A 19924-nucleotide genomic window follows, 5' to 3' on the forward strand; every position below is an offset into this window, starting at 1 on the left:
ACAAGGCACATCTTGATTGTGCTGCCAGGCAGATTCAATTGACTCATTCGTATGAGGATGTAATTGTCTTTGCCGCTCGTGATGATACCATCCGTCTGTTTTCTCTCAATGAGAAGGGTGAACTCGATGCTATTTTGCAAATTCCAGTCGTTTGCGAATATCAAGACGTCTTTCCAGAAGAGCTTCCAGGAATGCCTCCGCACCGGCCAGTTGAATTCGTTATTGATCTTGAGCCTGGCACGGAACCTGTGTGCAAACGTCCTTACAAGATCGGACCAGAAGAGTTGAAGGAGTTGAAGAAGCAACTCAATATTCAAGAGAAAATGGGTCTCATCCGGCCTAGTTCTTCTCCGTGGGGTTGTGGTGTTCTTTTTGTGAAGAAGAAGGATGGCACGGACCGACTTTGTGTTGATTACCGTCCATTGAACAAGAAGACCATCAAGAACAAATACCCACTTCCCAACATCAACGAGCTGTTCGAACAACTCAAAGGTGCCCAAGTATTCTCCAAGCTTGATCTCCGGATGGGCTATCATCAGATTCGAATCCGTGAGCAAGATATTCCCAAGACGGCTTTCAGGACAAGCTATGGTTCATATGAATACACTGCCATGTCTTTTGGTCTTGTCAATGCTCCTCTGACGTTCTCTCACATGATGAACTTCATCTTCAATGCCTACACCAATGACTTCGTTTTGGTCTATCTCGACGATATTTTGGTTTTCTCCAAGAACAAGGAAGATCATGCCAAGCACTTGCATTTGGTACTCGATAAGCTCAGGGAAAATCAGTTCTACGCCAAGTTCTCCAAGTGTGAATTTTGGCTCGATGAGGTTCTTTATCTTGGTCATATCATCTCTGCCAAGGGTATTCCCATGAATCTTGAGAAGGTGTCTGCAATTGTGAATTGGAAACCTCCTCAGAACGTGAATCAACTCCGTAGCTTCCTCGGTCTCGCAAGCTATTGCCGAAGATTCGTTGAAAACTTTTCTAAGACCGTGAAGCCTCTCTCTAATCTTCTCCAGAAGCACGTCAAGTACGTTTGGTCTCCGAAGTGTGACATTGCTTTCAACACTTTGAAAGAGAAATTGATCACTGCTCCAGTTCTCACTCCGCCTGATGAATCCAAACCGTACGAGGTCTTTTGTGATGCCTCTCTCCAAGGTCTTGGCGCAATTTTGATGCAAGAGAAGAAAGTTGTTGCTTATACCTCTCGCCAATTGAAGCCTAATGAGAAGAACTTCCCCACTCATGATCTCGAGTTGGCGGCAGTTGTGCATGCTCTTTTGACTTGGAGACATCTTCTATTGGGAAGAAAAGTGGACATTTTCAATGATCACAAGAGTCTCAAGTACATTTTCACTCAGCCTAATCTCAACCTCAAGCAAACTCGATGGGTCGAAATGATTCAAGAGTATAATCTGAGTATCGAGTATACTCCAGGCAAGGCCAATGTGATCGCTGACGCATTGAGTAGGAAAGCTTATTGCAACAGCCTAATTCTCAAGCCTTATCAACCCGAGCTTTGTGAAGCTTTCCGCAAACTTAATCTGCAGGTTGTTCCTCAAGGTTTCCTCGCCAACCTTCAAGTCTCTCCTACCTTGGAAGACCAGATTCACCAAGCCCAGCTTCTTGATGCTATGGTGAAAAAGTTGAAGATTGGGATTGCCAAGAGTCAACCCAAGTACAAGTGCTACCGCCTTGATGACAAGGACACTCTCTAAAGGAAATATGTCGTAGAGGCAATAATAGAAGTTATTATTTCCTTATATCATGATAAATGTTTATTATTCATGCTAGAATTGTATTAACCGGAAACATAATACATGTGTGAATACATAGACAAACAGAGTGTCACTAGTATGCCTCTACTTGACTAGCTCGTTAATCAAAGATGGTTATGTTTCCTAACCATGGATAAAGAGTTGTCATTTGATTAATGGGATCACATCATTAGTTGAATGATCTGATTGACATGACCCATTCCATTAGCTTAGCACCCGATCGTTTAGTATGTTGCTATTGCTTTCTTCATGACTTATACATGTTCCTATGACTATGAGATTATGCAACTCCCGTTTGCCGGAGGAACACTTTGTGTGCTACCAAACGTCACAACCTAACTGGGTGATTATAAAGGAGCTCTACTGGTGTCTCCAAAGGTACATGTTGGGTTGGTGTATTTCGAGATTAGGATTTGTCACTCCGATTGTCGGAGAGGTATCTCCGGGCCCTCTCGGTAATGCACATCACTGAAGCCTTGCAAGCATTGCAACTAATGAGTTAGTTGCGAGATGATGTATTATGGAACGAGTAAAGAGACTTGCCATTAACGACATTGAACTAGGTATTGAGATACCGACGATCGAATCTCGGGCAAGTAACATACCGATGACAAAGGGAACAACATATGTTGTTATGCGGTCTGACCGATAAAGATCTTCGTAGAATATGTAGGAGCCAATATGAGCATCCAGGTTCCGCTATTGGTTATTGACCGGAGACATGTCTCGGTCATGTCTACATTGTTCTCGAACCGTAGGGTCCGCACGCTTAAGGTTTCGATGACAGTTATATTATGAGTTTATGAGTTTTGATGTACCGAAGGAGTTCGGAGTCCCGGATGAGATCGGGGACATGACGAGGAGTCTCGAAATGGTCGAGATGTAAAGATCGATATATTGGACGACTATATTCGGACATCGGAAAGGTTCCGAGTGATTCGGGTATTTTTCGGAGTACCGGGTAGTTACGGGAGAAGCAATGGCCCTTGATGGGCTTTAGTGGGAAGAGGAGAAAGGGCCAAGGGGCAGCTGCGCCCCCCCTCCCCTCTAGTCCGAATTGGACTAGGGAAAGGGGGCCGGCCACCTTTCCTTCTCCTCCACTTCCTTCTCACTTCCTCCCCTCTTGGTGGACTCCTACTAGGACTTGGAGTCCTAGTAGGACTCCACATCCTGGCCGCACCAATTGCCTTGGCCGGCCTCCTCCTGCTCCATCCTTTATATACTGAGGCAAGGGGCACCCCATGAACACAAGTTGATCTTCGTGATCGTTCCTTAGCAGTGTGCGGTGCCCCCCTCCACCATATTCCACCTCGGTCATATTGTAGCGGTGCTTAGGCGAAGCCCTGCGACGGTAGAACATCAAAATCGTCACCACGCCATCGTGCTGACAGAACTCCTCCCCAACGCTTTGCTGGATCGGAGCCCGGGGATCGTCATCGATCTGAACGTGTGCCAAGAACTCGGAGGTGCCGGAGTAACGGTGCTTGGATCGGTCGGATCGTGAAGACGTACGACTACATCAACCGCGTTGTCACAACGCTTCCGCTGTCGGTCTACAAGGGTACGTAGATCACACTCTCCCCTCTCGTTGCTATGCATCACCATGATCTTGCGTGTGCGTAGGATTTTTTTTTGAAATTACTACGTTCCCCAACAGTGGCATCCGAGCCTAGGTTTTATATGTTGATGTTATATGCACGAGTAGAACACAAGTGAGTTGTGGGCGATATAAGTCATACTGCTTACCAGCATGTCATACTTTGGTTCGGCCGTATTGTGGGACGAAGCGGCCCGAGCCGACATGACGCGTACGCTTACGCGAGACCGGTTCTCCCGACGTGCTTTGCACAAAGGTGGCTAGCGGGTGACAGTTTCTCCAACTTTAGTTGAACCGAGTGTGGCTACGCCCGGTCCTTGCGAAGGTTAAAATAGCACCAACTTGACAAATTATCATTGTGGTTTTGATGCGTAGGTAAGATTGGTTCTTGCTTAAGCCCGTAGCAGCCACGTAAAACTTGCAACAACAAAGTAGAGGACGTCTAACTTGTTTTTGCAGGGCATGTTGTGATGTGATATGGTCAAGACATGATGCTAAATTTTATTGTATGAGATGATCATGTTTTGTAATCGAGTTATTGGCAACTGGCAGGAGCCATATGGTTGTCGCTTTATTGTATGCAATGCAATCGCACTGTAATGCTTTACTTTATCACTAAGCGGTAGCGATAGTGGTGGAAGCATAAGATTGGCGAGATGACAACGATGCTACGATGGAGATCAAGGTGTCACGCCGGTGATGATGGTGATCATGACGGTGCTTCGAAGATGGAGATCACAAGCACAAGATGATGGTGGCCATATCATATCACTTATATTGATTGCATGTGATGTTTATCTTTTATGCATCTTATCTTGCTTTGATTGACAGTAGCATTATAAGATGATCTCTCACTAATTATCAAGAAGTGTTCTCCCTGAGTATGCACCGTTGCGAAAGTTCTTCGTGCTGAGACACCACGTGATGATCAGGTGTGATAGGCTCTATGTTCAAATACAACAGGTGCAAAACAGTTGCACACGCAGAATAGTCAGGTTATACTTGACGGTCCAAGCATATACAGATATGGCCTCGGAACACGGAGACCGAAAGGTCGAGCGTTAATCATATAAGCATATATGATCAACATAGCGATGTTCACCAATGAAACTACTCCATCTCACGTGATGATCGGACATGGTTTAGTTGATTTGGATCACATAATCACTTAGAGGATTAGAGGGATGTCTATCTAAGTGGGAGTTCTCAAGTAATATGATTAATTGAACTTAAATTTATCATGAACTTAGTCCTGGTAGTATTTTGCGAATTATGTTGTAGATCAATCGCTCGCATTGTTGCTTCCCTGTGTTTATTTTGATATGTTCCTAGAGAAAATTGTGTTGAAAGATGTTAGTAAGAATGATGCGGATTGGATCCGTGATCTGAGGTTTATCCTCATTGCTGCACAGAAGAATTATGTCCTTGATGCACCGCTAGGTGACGGCCTATTGCAGGAGCAGATGCAGACGTTTTGAACGTCATGGAGCATATGAGATATTCCAGGAGTTGAAGTTAATATTTCAAGCAAATACCTGAGTTGAGAGATATGAAGTCTCCAACAAGTTCTATAGCTAAAACATGGAGGAGAATCGCTCAACTAGTGAGCATGTGCTCAGATTGTCTGAGTACTACAATCGCTTGAATCAAGTGGGAGTTAATCTTCCAGATAAGATAGTGATTGACAGAATTCTCTAGTCACCATCACCAAGTTAGTAGAACTTCGTGATGAACTATGATATGCAAGGGATAACGGAAACGATTCCCAAGCTCTTCATAATGCGGAAATTGATGAAGGTAGAAATCGAGAAAAACATCAAGTGTTGATGGTAGACAAGACCACTAGTTTCAAGAAAAGGGCAGAGGGAAGAAGGGGAACTTCAAGAAGAACAGCAAGCAAGTTGCTGCTCAAGTGAAGAAGCCCAAGTCTGGTCCTAAGCCTGGGACTAAGTGTTTCTACTGCAAAGGGACTGGTCACTGGAAGCGGAACTACCCCAAGTGATTGGCAGATAAGAAGGATGGCAAAGTGAACATAAGTATATTTGATATACATGTTATTGATGTGTACTTTACTAGTGTTTATAGCAACCCCTCAGTATTTGATACTAGTTCAGTTGCTAAGATTAGTAACTCGAAACGGGAGTTGCAGAATAAACAGATACTAGTTAAGGGTGAAGTGACGATGTGTGTTGGAAGTGGTTCCAAGATTGATATGATCATCATTGCACACTCCCTATACTTTCGGGATTAGTGTTGAACCTGAATAAGTGTTATTTGGTGTTTGCGTTGAGCATGAATATGATTTGATCATGTTTATTGTGATACGGTTATTCATTTAAGTAATAGAATAAATTGTTGTTCTGTTTACATGAATAAAACCTTATATGGTTACACACCCAATGAAAATAGTTCATTGGATCTCGATCGTAGTGATACACATAATCATAATATTGAAACCAAAATATGCAAAGTTAATAATGATAGTGCAACTTATTTGTAGCACTGCCGTTTAGGTCATATTGGTGTAAAGCACATGAAGAAACTCCATGCTGATGGGATTTTGGGAATCACTTGATTATGAATCACTTGATGCTTGCGAACCATGCCTTATGGGCAAGATGACTAAGACTCCGTTCTCCAGAACAATGGAGCGAGCAACTGACTTATTGGAAATAATACATACTGATGTATGTGATCCGATGAATATTGAGGCTCGCGACAAGTATCATTATTTTCTGATCTTCACAGATGATTTGAGCAGATATGAGTATATCTACTTGATGAAACATAAGTCTGAAACATTTGAAAAGTTCAAAGAATTTCAGAGTGAAGTGAAAAATCATCGTAACAAGAAAATAAAGTTTCTACGATCTGATCGTAGAGAAGAGCATTTGAGTTACGAGTTTGGCCTTCAGTTAAAAACAATGTGAAATAGTTTCACTACTCACGCTACCCGGAGCACCACAATGTAATGGTGTGTCCGAACGTCATAACTGTACTTTATTAGATATGGTGCGATCTATGATGTCTGTTACCGATCTACCACTATCGTTTTGGGGTTATGCATTAGAGACAACTACATTCACGTTAAATAGGGCACCATCTAAATCCGTTGAAACAACACCGTATGAACTATGGTTTGGCAAGAAACCTAAGCCGTCGTTTCTTAAAGTTTGGAACTGCGATGCTTATGTGAAAAAGTTTCAACATGATAAGCTCAAACCCAAATTGGAGAAGTAAATCTTCATAGGTTACCCAAAAGAAAATGTTGGGTACACCTTCTATCACAGATCCGAAGGCAAGTTATTCATTGCTGAGAATGGATCCTTTCTAGAGAAGGAGTTTCTCTCGAAAGAAGTGAGTGGGAGGAAAGTAGAAAACTTGATAAGGTAATTGTACCTTCTCCCTTATTGGAAAATAGTTCATCACAGAAATCTGTTCTTGTGACTACTACAATTAGTGAGGAAGCCAATGATGATGATCATGTAACTTCAGATCAAGTTACTACAGAATCTCGTAGGTAAACCAGAGTGAGATCCACACCAGAGTGGTACGGTAATCCTATTCTGGAAGTCATGTTACTAGACCATGACGAACTTGCGAACTATGAGGAAGCGATGATGAGCCCAGATTCCGCAAAATGGCTTGAGACCATGAAATCTGAGATAGGATCCATGTATGAGAACAAAGTATGGACTTTGGTTGACTTGCCCGTTGTTCAGCAAGCCATTGAAATTAAATGGATCTTCAAGAGGAAGACGGACGCTGATAGTAGTGTTACTATCTACAAAGCTAGACTTGTCGAAAAAGGTTTTTGACAGTGTTCAAGGTGTTGACTACGATGAAATTTTCTCACTCGTAGCGATGCTTAAGTCTGTCCAAATCATGTTAGCAATTGCCGCATTTTTATGAAATCTGGCAAATGGATAAACAAAACTACATTCCTTAATGGATTTAAAGAACAGTTGTATATGATGCAACCAGAAGGTTTTCTCAATCCTAAAGGTGCTAACAAAATATGCAAGCTCCAGCGATCCATCTATGGACTGGTGCAAGCATCTCGGAGTTGGAATATACGCTTTGATAAGTTGATCAAAGCATATAGTTTTATACAGACTTGCGGTGAAGCCTGTATTTACAAGAAAGTGAGTGGGAGCACTACAACATTTCTGATAAGTATATGTGTATGACATATTGTTAATCAGAAATAATGTAGAATTATTCTGCAAAGCATAAAGGAGTGTTTGAAAGGAATTTTCCAAAGAAAGACCTCGGTGAAGTTGCTTACATATTGAGAATCAAGATCTATAGAGATAGATCAAGACGCTTGATAAGGTTTTTCAATAAATACATACCTTGACAAGATTTTGAAGTAGTTCAAAATGGAACAGTCAAAGAAAGAGTTTCTTGCCTATGTTACAAGGTGTGAAATTGAGTAAGACTCAAAGCCCGACCACGACAGAAGATAGAAAGAGAATGAATGTCATTCCCTATGCCTTGGTCATAGGTTCTATAAAGTATGCCATGCTGTGTACCAGATCTATTGTATACCCTAACACTGAGTTTGGCAAGGGAGTACAATAGTGATCTAGGAGTAGATCACTGGACAGCGGTCAAAAATATCCTTAGTGGAATAAGGATATGTTTCTCTATTATGGAAGTGAAAAAAGGTTTGACATAAAGGGTTACGCCGATGCAAGTTTTGACACTAATCTAGATGAATCTAAGTCTCAATCTAGATACGTATTGAAAGTGGGAGCAATTAGCTAGAGTAGCTCCGTGCAGAGCATTGTTGACATAAATATTTGCAAAATACTTACGGATCTGAATATAACAGACCCAGTGACTAAAATTATCTCACAAGCAAAACATGATCACACCTTAGTACTCTTTGGGTGTTAATCACATAGCGATGTGAACTAGATTACTGACTCTAGTAAACCCTTTGGGTGTTGGTCACATATCGATGTGGACTATGGGTGTTAATCACATGGTGATGTGAACTATTGCTATTAAATCACATGGCGATGTGAACTAGATTATTGACTCTAGTGCAAGTGGGAGACTGAAGGAAATATGCCCTAGAGGCAATAATAAAAGTTATTATTTCCTTATATCATGATAAATGTTTATTATTCATGCTAGAATTGTATAAACCGGAAACATAATACATGTGTGAATACATAGACAAACAGAGTGTCACTAGTATGCCTCTACTTGACTAGCTCGTTAATCAAAGATGGTTATGTTTCCTAACCATGGACAAAGAGTTGTCATTTGATTAACGGGATCACATCATTAGTTGAATGATCTGATTGACATGACCCATTCCATTAGCTTAGCACCCGATCGTTTAGTATGTTGCTATTGCTTTCTTCATGACTTATACATGTTCCTATGACTATGAGATTATGCAACTCCCGTTTGCCGGAGGAACACTTTGTGTGCTACCAAACGTCACAACGTAACTGGGTGATTATAAAGGAGCTCTACAGGTGTCTCCAAAGGTACATGTTGGGTTGGTGTATTTCGAGATTAGGATTTGTCACTCCGATTGTCGGAGAGGTATCTGTGGGCCCTCTCGGTAATGCACATCACTGAAGCCTGGCAAGCATTGCAACTAATGAGTTAGTTGCGAGATGATGTATTACGGAACGAGTAAAGAGACTTGCCGGTAACGAGATTGAACTAGGTATTGAGATATCGACGATCGAATCTCGGGCAAGTAACATACCGATGACAAAGGGAACAACGTATGTTGTTATGCGGTCTGACCGATAAAGATCTTCGTAGAATATGTAGGAGTCAATATGAGCATCCAGGTTCCGCTATTGGTTATTGACCGGAGACATGTCTCGGTCATGTCTACATTGTTCTCGAACCATAGGGTCCGCACGCTTAAGGTTTCGATGACAGTTATATTATGAGTTTATGAGTTTTGATGTACCGAAGGAGTTCGGAGTCCCGGATGTGATCGGGGACATGACGAGGAGTCTCGAAATGGTCGAGACATAAAGATCGATATATTGAACAACTATATTCGGACATCGGAAAGGTTCCGAGTGATTCGGGTATTTTTCGAAGTACCGGGTAGTTACGGGAGAAGCAATGGGCCTTGATGGGCTTTAGTGGGAAGAGGAGAAAGGGCCAAGGGGCAGCTGCGCCCCCTCCCCTCTGGTCCGAATTGGACTAGGGAAAAGGGGGCCGGCCACCTTTCCTTCTCCTCCACTTCCTTCTCCCTTCCTCCCCTCTTGGTGGACTCCTACTAGGACTTGGAGTCCTAGTAGGACTCCACATCCTGGCCGCACCAATTGCCTTGGCCGGCCTCCTCCTCCTCCATCCTTTATATACTGAGGCAAGGGGCACCCCATGAACACAAGTTGATCTTCGTGATCGTTCCTTAGAGGTGTGCGGTGCCCCCCTCCACCATATTCCACCTCGGTCATATTGTAGCGGTGCTTAGGCGAAACCCTGCGACGGTAGAACATCAAAATCGTCACCATGCCGTCGTGCTGACGGAACTCCTCCCCGACGCTTTGCTAGATCGGAGCCCGGGGATCGTCATCGAGCTGAACGTGTGCCAAGAACTTGGAGGTGCCGGAGTAACGATGCTTGGATCGGTCGGATCGTGAAGACGTACGACTACATCAACCGCGTTGTCACAATGCTTCCGCCGTCGGTATACAAGGGTACATAGATCACACTCTCCCCTCTCGTTGCTATGCATCACCATGATCTTGCTTGTGCGTAGGATTTTTTTTTGAAATTACTATGTTCCCCAACACTCTCTTCTTCGAGGATCGTATTGTTGTACCCAAAGGTGACCTCCGTAAAGTGATCATGAACGAGGCTCACAATTCTCTCCTCTCCATCCACCCTGGGAGCACGAAGATGTATCAGGACCTTAAGCAAGCTTATTGGTGGACTCGAATGAAGCGCAAGATCGCTCAATTTGTGAATGAATGTGATGTCTGCAGAAGAGTGAAGGCAGAACACCAAAGGCTAGCTGGTCTCCTCCAACCTCTTGCCATTCCAGAATGGAAGTTTGACCACATTGAAATGGACTTCGTGACTGGGTTTCCAAAGTCCAAGCGTGGCAATGATGCTATATTCGTTGTCATCGACAAACTCACCAAAGTGGCTCACTTTCTGCCTATCAAAGAGTCGATCACTACAGCTCAATTGGCGGAACTCTATACCTCTCATATTGTCTCTCTGCACGGTATTCCACAAGTGATCTCTTTAGACTGTGGCAGCATCTTTACATCCAAATTTTGGGATTCTTTTCAGAAGGCCATGGGCACCAACATCCGCTTCAGCACAACTTTCCATCCTCAAACTAGCGGTCAAGTCGAGCGTGTCAACCAGATTCTTGAAGATATGCTCAGGGCTTGTGTGATCTCCTTCGGCATGAATGGGAGGATTGTCTTCCTTATGCTGAATTCTCCTACAACAATAGTTTTCAAGCAAGTTCGGGCAAGGCCCCATTTGAAATTCTGTATGGCAGGAATTGCCGTACCCCTCTCAACTGGTCTGAAACCGGTGAATGTCAGCTTTTGGGCAATGACTTAATCACAGAGGCAGAAGAAATTTGCAAAGTCATTCGAGATAACCTCAAAGCAGCCCAATCCCGTCAGAAGAGCTACTATGATAGTAAGCACCGTGATTTGGCTTTCGAGATCGGAGATCATGTTTACCTCCGCGTCTCTCCTATGAAAGGTACTCGTCGCTTCGGTATCAAAGGGAAGCTTGCCCCCAGATACGTGGGGCCTTTCAAGATTGTCAGCAAGAGAGGCGACCTCGCCTATCAACTCGAGCTTCCGTCAAACTTTGCAAATGTTCATGACGTGTTCCATGTCTCTCAGCTCCGAAAGTGCTTCAAGACTCCTGACCGCACCGTCAACTTCGAGGACATTGAGCTCCAAGAAGATCTCTCTTATTGTGAGCACCCAGTTGCTATTCTTGAAGAGACTGAACGCAAGACTCGCAACAAGTCAATCAAATTTCTCAAAGTCAAGTGGTCACACCATTCCGACCGTGAAGCTACCTGGGAACGCGAGGATCACCTCCGTTCTGAGTACCCGGTGTTCTTTCAGTCCTAGATCTCGAGACGAGATCCTTTCGTAGTGGTGGAGTGTTGTAACACCCCGGATATAACTTTCCCAATTTGTACTCCAACTCTTGCCGTTTCCGGCGTTAAGTTAATTTATTTCCTCGGGTTCGGGTCTTTCTCTCCGTGTGTTGTTGTCGTTGTTATGCATCTTATATCATGTCATCATGTGCATTGCATTTGCATACGTGTTCGTCTCATGCATTCGAGCTTTTTCCCCGTTGTCCGTTTTGCATTCCGGCGCTTCGTTCTCCTTCGGTGGTCATTTCTACCTTTCTTTCGTGTGTGGGGATTAAACATTTCCGGATTGGACCGAGACTTGCCAAGCGGCCTTGGTTTACTACCGTTAGACCACCTGTCAAGTTTCGTACCATTTGGACTTCGTTTGCTGGTCTTGTTTTAACCTGTCGAAGTGTCTTGAAGAACCGAGATACCGAGTCTGATCGGAACGTCTTGGGAGGAGGTCTATTCCTTCGTTGACCGTGAGAGCTTGTCATGGGCTAAGTTGGGACTCCCCTGTAGGGATTTGAACTTTCGAAAGCCGTGCCCGCGGTTATGGGCAGATGGGAATTTGTTAATGTCCGGTTGTAGATAACTTGAACCTTAACTTAATTAAAATGAATCAACTGAGTGTGTTACCGTGATGGCCTCTTCTCGGCGGAGTCCGAGAAGTGGACACGGTGTTTGAGTAATGTTTGCGCAGGTTGTCCTCTAGTTTCTCGCTCGCGCTTCGCCTCCTCTTCTCGCTCTCTTTTGCAAATAAGTTAGCCACCATATTTGCTAGTCACTTGCTGCAGCTCCACATATTTACCTTGCCTTACCTATAAGCTTAAATAGTCTTGATCGCGAGGGTGCGAGATTGCTGAGTCCCTGTGGCTCACAGATTACTATTACACCAGATGCAGGGCCTGATGATTCCGCTCCAGGAGATGCACTTGAGCTCAAGTGGGAGTTCGATGAGGACTCTCAACGTTACTATGTTTCCTTTCCTGATGATGAGTAGTGGTGCCCAGTTGGTGGTGATTGGGACTGTGTCGCATGTTGGGTTATCTTTTATTTTGGCGCCGCAGTCGGGCCATGAGTGTTTGGATGATGTAATGTTATTTATGTACTTGATTGACGTGGCGAGTGTAAGCCAACTATGTTATCTCCCCTTTTATTATCATATTACATGGGATGTTGTGAAGATTGCCTAACTTGCGACATATGCCTTCAATGCGATTATGTCTCTAAGTCGTGCCTCGACACGTGGGAGCTATAGTCGCATCGAGTGTGTTACAGGCGAGGCCTAGGAAGGGACGACGCGGAGCCGGGGAAGACGCGACAGTGGATGCCCACGCGGAGATGAGTACGAGGGTTGACTGGTTCGGCAGCGGTGTGAGGCTACCGTCGCCGCAGAATAACATGGGGTGTAGGTAAGTAGAGGGATGGCCTGGCCAGCGGTGGGAGTAGTAGGGGGTAGTGAGGCCTCTGCGGCAGCATAGTCGGCCACAGGAGGCAGGAGCACGCGGTGGTTTGAATGGCTGGAGCAAGAAAATCAGATGTGGAAGAAGCAGGACAACCGTTGGATGTTAACAATCCAATAGTCACTTGTGATAGAATCGTTTGTTGACTAAGTAGACAAAGCCATCCGTCTGTGTCAACTTAGTAGGCCCACAAGTCAGCCTCTCACTATGGTGGGTCCTAGCTAGTAGGGGGAGTATTCATTTTTTGTGCGAAATAAGGAGGCACTACCTTGCGTGCGAAGATATAGAGGGTGGGTCCAAGCTGTCATTGGGAGTATTCATTCTTTTTGGCGTAATAAGGAGGTACTTTCTTGCGTGCGGCCATGGACCACGTGGGTCCCAACTGTCAGCCCCTTCATGTACATCCCTCTTCCGATGTTGTCGTTTGTTGACAACATTGACCACGCCGTGCCAAGAACACCAGCGCGATGGACGACGGCGAGACCCAAGAAGGGAATGACCCTGAGGCGGCGAAGCCACAATAGTGGAGGGATGTGGGTGAGTAGAGGGATGGCCTGACCAATGGTGGGAGTAGTAGGGGGCGATGAGGCCTGCGCGGCAGCACAGTCGACCACGAGAGGCGGGAGCAGACGGTCCCGCCGGCGCTGGATTTGGCGGCTGGAGCAAGAAGATTAGAGATTGAAGAAGCACAATGGACGTTGGATTGACATCCAATGGTTACATCTACTAGAACCGTTTGTTGACATATATAACAAGTAAAAAATTCTTGCATACGCGTCAACTTAATAGACCCACAAGTAAGACGATTCTCTATTTTTTAAATAATTTACAGCTCATTGCAACTTCTTATGCAATCTATTGCAGTTCATTTTTTTGTTGGCCAGGGTCAGGGTTAAAAATTTAAACGAAATTTTGCATATTTCTGTGGGTTTCAAACTATTTTTAATACCGAAATGTCGAGCCTGATTTAAAGTGCTTTGAAAATAAGTAGGCCTGGATTGGGTATTCTTCAGAAAAAAATAAATTGGGCTCATTTTCACAAAGAAAAAATAGCTGGACTGGTCATGTGGTGAACGTAAAAAATAAGCTTGGGCTAGATGGGCCACAACCCAGTTGAAACCCTGCTCCACCTCGACAATAAAAAAACTGCTCGAAGAGCTACGTCCGAGGTGTCAGCCGATCTTATGCTGTTCTCTTGTCTATTGACTATATACGCTGACAATGTCATGGGCCCAGATGTCAGGAAACCACTAGGAGGAAGCATTTTCTTTCTCTATACGCTGACAATGGAGTATATATAAAAAACGAGGAACTTCCTTACGTACGGCCATGGACATGGTGGGCCCCTACTGTCATCCTCTCCACGTACAGTCCTCTCCCGATTCCTATTGTTTGTCGACCATGTTTACAATGCAAGAGTGCGGCGCCATGGCGAGCGCACCAAAGCACGCGGAGGACGTCGGCGAGGCCTCGAACGTCGGCGTTAACGATTTAGGAGACAGTGGGCCGGCGATGTGTGCGCTTGGGAGCCTCCGACAATATTGTGGAGTTGAACCAAGGAGTTTGTACGGGCAAGGAGATCGCCTAATTCGTGAAGATCTATCCTAGTGAGGCAAGTCCTTCGTGGGCGATGGCCATGGTGGGATAGACAAGGTTACTTCTTTGTGGACCCTTCATGGACTCGCGCAACCGTTACCCTTCGTGGGTTGAAGTCTCCATCAACGTGGATGTATGATAGCACCACCTATCGGAACCACACCAAAAATCTCCGTGTCTACATTGCGTTTGCTCCCTCCAAACTCCTCCCTTTACCTTCATATGCAAATGTTTTACATTCCGCTGCTATACTCTTAGACTTGCATGTGTAGGTTGATTGCTTGACTTGTGCTAAGTTGGTAAAATCTACCAAGACTTAAAATTGGGAAAGGCTAGATTTTTATTTGGTCAAGTAGTCTAATCACCCCCTATACATACCTTCGATCCTACATCTACCGTGCAGTTGGGCATTCTAGTATGGAGTAATTTAGTGCATGTCTAGTGGACCCCGATGCTGGCTGTCCCACACGTCGGCGAAAGTGAGTAGCAAGGTTCCCGACGACCATCGAGGAGGATCCACACGGTAGAGCGTGTCCACTATTTTTCTGAAGAAAAAAATGATTACAGCAAGCGTTTCCACTCTTACGACGGAGGAGTGCGAAACACGGCAGCCACTTGAACTTACACAGTGCTCCTACTACTAGGCATGTGCAGTGGTTCATATGTAAGTACTACATAATCTTGTTGCTAGTGTAGTAAGATATGATGATAACAAATGATGTTGTGCGCATGTCAACTATATGAACAATAATGTAACATAATACCCCTTTTTTGACTATCTGGTCGAGAATGAACGATGAGATCAATGTTAATAGAACTAGGTCTATAGCACATGGAGAGTACGGTGCTATAGTACTCCATGAAACATGAACCATATGAAGCACAAATCAGTGTTAGGTAGGGTGTATGAAGGGTGCATGGGATGGGAGCAAAAGTTTCCTTCTCGACCCACTTTTGGGTGTTTGGCAGAGTGCATGAGTCCACACTAGTAGGTTAACACAAATACACTAGAAGCATGCATGAAGAGGGGTGCTGAGATGAGCATGAACGAAGAGGGAACACCTATATTGAGATGAGAATGCAACCAAACACACCCGCACGCTTTGTGCTACAGTGATTGATCTGCACTCTGAGTTTGATCCAACGGTCATGTTGCACCGAGGCTTGGACATGCCCATGCAGAGGACGCCTAAAGACCACCGAAGTCCCTCTGCTTCTCGAGGTGCACGACGTTGGTGATGTAGGGTGCCACCACCCGCAGAGCCCGCTCTCGGTCGACGGGAGCCAGCTCGTCAAAGACGGTGTCCAATGGCACGAATGGATTCCGGTGACGGAGCACCGAGAGGATTCACCTGACAACGGTGACGTCAGCCCGCAACCCCTCTTTGTCCGGCTCTGCCCCTACCATCGCGCGGAGACGGCTCAGCTCCTCAGAGATATAGGTGAAGGAGACCAGGTCAGGAAGCTGCAGCTTGTTGAAGTCGACGGGATGGCCGAACGGGTTTAGCCCGACACCCCACATGGTCGCGCTGGCATGATGGTAAGCATCGCGCAGCCGCAACATGTACGTGGCAACATGGTCCACCAAGTGGCTGAGGCGATCATAGACCTCGTCACGATCGGCTCGCTCACGCTCCAGCCGACTCGCGTGATGGCCTATCGTATCTCCCGCTTTCTGCAGCAATGCCGCCGAGGCCTCGAGCATCTTTGTGGTGGACGCCTGCCACTTTTGAAGCTCCGTGAACTCCCACACATAAAGGAGGAGCATGGCACTTCTCTCCTCCTTGAGCTCACGGAGCTCCGCGTCCTTGGCCGTGAGCTCCGCATCCTTGGCCTGGATCTCCTGTGTCAGGCGCCTCACCTCAGACTCCGTGATCTCTTGTGCCGACATGGAACCAGGTAGAAGCAATGGGGAGAGGAAGCAAAGGGAGAAAAATGGCTGAAAGGCAATGCAATCTACGGGAAGGCGGAGGGAGCCAGCCGAGGAGCGGGGTGAATCTTTTGGTTTTCACCATGGGTGTAACATCCCAAATTTTCAATTTGGAATGTTATACATAGATCATTCATGCATATCATATTTTATTGCATTTTGTTTTGCGATCCTCGAAATCCTAAGCAACTCAAGGACCCTCGGGGAGAGTTGGGGATTTCCCAGTTTTCATATTTGAGTTTTATCAAATATTGAAACGAGGATTTTGGTTTTAATTATTTTTTCTCTCCGAAAATATTTCACACTAAAATAGATGAGAGGAGATAATATGACTTCTCGAAAATAAAGGAAATATTGGAGGAAAAGGATTAAAATCAAATATTTGATTTTTATCCGGAGTTTATTGCTATTTTATTCAAATTAGAAAAATTGCAGGTTTTTCAAAATTGCATTTTAGGGCCAAGAAAATGTTCACCTTGTTCTAAATATTTTATTTAGACGGTGAAAATTTGTTTTGGTATTTTTAGAATTTTATTTTATTTTCTAGGATTTCTTTTTTAGTTTCGGCAGAATTATTAAAAAAATGCGCAGTGGCTAGCTGGGCCGAAGCCCAGCCGCCGGCCCACCTTCCCCGCGCCACCGTCTCCCTCATGGATACCGCGCACCGCCGCCGACTCCGACCGGAGTCCGAGCCGGACTCCTCCACCCCGCCGCCTTGCCCCCTCCTCCAAGCCGCCACTCCCCTTTTTAAATACCCCGGACCCCCCGCCACCACCACCAACCCCGCCGCTCGACCGCAGCCGCCGCCGCCTCCCTCGCAGCGCCGCGCCGCCGCCCCTCGCCGTGTCGCGCCGCCGTTGCCCCACCACCGCGGCCCGCCGTCGCCCCGCCGCCGCAGCCCCGCCTCGCCGGAGGTAACGCCGCCATTGCCGCCGCCGTTTTTTTAGAAACCCTAGTTCATTTTTTAGATCGGTTCACCGGTTTTTCTCGGTTTAGTTACTTTGCGGACGTTCGTCCGTACGTTCGTTTTAGCGAATGGAGTTTACTCGTTAGTAACAGACAACGAACGCTCGGTCGTTAGCCTGTTCGTCAGTTTTCTTTTTCTCGGATTTTCCGCGATTATTTTCCATCGCGATTTCTGATCCGATTTTCGTTTTAGTTTATCTTTTCGCTTGTTTATCAGAATCAGGTGATTCAAGCGCCTAGATCTTCGTCTCGAGACCCTCTTTCCGTTTAACCAACTTGAACGAACTTTTGCTACTTTAAAATTTGACCTTAGTCCAGATTAGTAAACGGAACTTGTTTCTTTCTCCGTTTGAGTTTCTTTGCTCCGTTTGATTTGATTCTTTTTGCAAACCGGAGTTCTTAAGTTGAACTTTCTGGTTAGATCTTCTTATTTGAGATTTACCCATGTTTCTTTGCTTGATTGCTTATGTATGCTTTTGTTTGTTTGCGATAGAACACCCGGAGTGCGAAGCGTTCTACTACGAGTCCCTAGGTTTTGCGGATCATCAGCAAGGCAAGTAACACTTTGATCACACCCCTTTATCACCCAGTTTTTATGCATTAGCTCCAATCCTCAAACATTGCATGGTTAGGATGTGATTAATATGTGGGTTGGGAAGTAGTTGATGAGGTAGAACCTATTGCCCTGTTATATTCAAACCCTCGGGAGTTACTTCTACGTATTGCTTATATTGCTATGCTATGCTCGTAGACGTGGTTTGGGTGAGTGAAATCCATTACAGATGTGAGATTGTTAATTAATGGTTCAACTTAAGGTGGCAACTTGAATACACATCTGGGTGGATTGTTTGTTGGGCACCTGGAGAATCCAATGTTGTCCTAGGATATCCTGGAGTACCCGTGTGATAATCCTATGGTCCGCCACCCAGGCTCAAAGGGAACTAAGATATTTTCATGCTAGAAACTTCCGTGTGCAGCCATGAGCTATTATGGGCTCTAGCATAGTTGAGTAAGTTGCATGAAGCTCCCGAAGAGGTGGATCAGCAGGTAGTGGGATGCAGGTTTGGTATGGTCTGCCCGGAGTAAGGCGTTAATGCTTCTGAAAGACTGTGTCTCGGTCATCCGTTTCTCAAACACCTGTAGTGCGAGAAATCCAACGGAGGAGATCGGGTCTTGTGGGGAAAAGTGCGCAAACCTCTGCAGAGTGTATAAACTAATCATGGTTAGCCGTGTCCCCGGTTATGGACATCTTGAGTATCTAGTACTTGGAGTATCCTAAGTATCTCATCACTCTAAACTAATATTGTTGGGTTGTTAATTACTTTAATTGGGATTGAGTTGGAGGAACCTTCTCAATGATGTTTCAACTACCATGATAGTTAAGTAAAATCTATTCCTTTGTTGTAGGGAAAAATTGGCTTTTTGCAAAAACTATAACCATAGAGCTTTCCGCCAGCCAAATATGCATGTAGTGATAGCATTATTCTGTTCTTGCTCAACTGTGTTATCTTGCAAGCGTATTCCATGTGCTGACCCGTTTTTGGGTTGCAACGTATTATGTTGCAGACTTTTCAGACGAAGAGTAAGGTTCATTAGGTCATTGCCGTGCAACTCAGCTATGCCATTGGAGTTGATGGACTCACTTTATCTTCCAAGCCTTCCGTTGTTATCATATTAGATGGCCTTAAGCCATATTTACTGTAATAACTTCTCTTTTGAGACATTCGTTGTAATAAGTGTGTGATTGCTACTCTGTTATAAATACTCGAGTACTGTGTGTGTCAGCATTACCGATCCAGGGATGACACTGAAGCATAGAGACTTGGCCGTTTGAGGTCGGGTCGCTACAAGATGGTATCAGAGCACACACTGAGTGTAGGACATGACCACTAAGCTAAAGCCCTAGATCACTGTTCTCTTCTCATTTCCGACTCCTCTCCATTTTCTACTCTTTAGGATGGCGGACGCAAGGAACAAGTTTGCACAACCGGATGAAGACGCACCTTTTGGACGACACTTGAAGGAAGTCACTAGGTACCTGAACATTGGAATACCAAGCTTCACCGGGACTTACAACGTCACATTACCAGAAGAGGAGCGATGGATGATTCAAAATCAAGTTCCAGGAAGGTCATTCACGCCAGTCACTAAGCCCATAGAGTTTTCCTTCGATGCACCAACCTGGAGTCTAGGAAAGAGTATGGCAGCTCACATCACCATGGGACACATTGGAGAAGTTTATCATAAGGAGCTTAAGGATACTATCTATCAGATTTGTGGGCACCGAGATGAGCAATGGGAGATGATCAGCACCAAGAAGGATAGATCAATTGCAGCTTTCATCCAGGAGTTAAACCAACATATTCGTCGCCAGGAGAACCAGATGTGCGCATGAATGATAGATCCGAAGAAGGCAATGACTAGGATCACGGAACTGGAGGAAGAACTCAAGGCTACTCGTGAAGATTATGAGGA

The sequence above is a fragment of the Triticum aestivum genome, chromosome 6A (genome assembly GCF_018294505.1).
Source record: "Triticum aestivum cultivar Chinese Spring chromosome 6A, IWGSC CS RefSeq v2.1, whole genome shotgun sequence".
Classification (NCBI taxonomy): domain Eukaryota; kingdom Viridiplantae; phylum Streptophyta; class Magnoliopsida; order Poales; family Poaceae; genus Triticum; species Triticum aestivum.